At 40.1% G+C, this 886-nt stretch overlaps 1 non-coding gene across 1 annotated transcript; it reads right to left on the reverse strand.

Moving 5' to 3' along the window:
• Positions 1-411: 411 nt before the first annotated feature.
• On the reverse strand, positions 412-609 carry LOC118638040. Its single transcript, XR_004961008.1, has one exon. It is a non-coding gene; the product is annotated as a small nucleolar RNA SNORA74 (small nucleolar RNA).
• Positions 610-886: the final 277 nt, after the last annotated feature.

An 886-nucleotide genomic window follows, 5' to 3' on the forward strand; every position in this document is an offset into this window, starting at 1 on the left:
AATTTTCTCTATGTGTGTGGTATTCCACTGATTTTGGCTTCCTCTACTGGGTTTGGATGACCGCGAGAGAGGGCCCACATTAAACATCTTTGTTTCCTGGGTAGATTTTCAGGCCAAGCAAAGATTCAGTTATCCTACAGCTTTTACCTGCAGGTTATTAGTATCCATCTCTTGATGAGCCTCAGGTTGTAGCACTCATATGAGTAAAAAATCCTTCAGGTGGACATTTCTTTCTTAAGAGAACCAGGTGCATGTTCACTGGCTGCCTGGGCAACACTGTCCCAGCCTTCTGCCTCTGGGGCTAGGTGAGCCAGGCTAGCTGGGGATCAGGAAAGGGCAGCCAGGAGGATAAAGTTTCTTCAGGGTGGTTGAAAATGCAATCAGAATGATTAAGCCTTTAAATTATTTTTATGTGTGTGCTCCCACACTAGAACCAAGCCAAAATGAATGCTTAGCACGATGGTAAAGAAGCACGGTTCTGCCCTGCACCAGTGCCAGATGCCAGCAGAACACTGTTAGAGGCAACTGGAGGAAGAAGAGAGGACATTCCTCTCCCAGCAGTGTAACCATCACAGCAATGCATCTGTCTGGAGGGTGACCTCTGCTGGGGTCTTTAAGGCTTTCAGACATGAGAATGACATAAACTGATTTGTATTTTTAAAAGATCACTCTGATTTATATGTTTATTTCTTTTTCTTTTTTATAGTATTTGATTTGTATACATTTTTAAAGTTTTAATTTATTGTTCACATTCAATATTAGTTTTGGTGTACAGCATAGTGGTTAGAAAGAATTTCTATAATTTATAAAGCAGTCTTTTTGCTAAGTCTATTATAGGGCCTCTTTTATTTTGGTATTATTTTTTTCTCCTAAACATCTTTTTTTG

Source organism: Molossus molossus, unplaced genomic scaffold (assembly GCF_014108415.1).
Source record: "Molossus molossus isolate mMolMol1 unplaced genomic scaffold, mMolMol1.p scaffold_m16_p_20, whole genome shotgun sequence".
NCBI classification, from domain to species: Eukaryota; Metazoa; Chordata; class Mammalia; order Chiroptera; family Molossidae; genus Molossus; species Molossus molossus.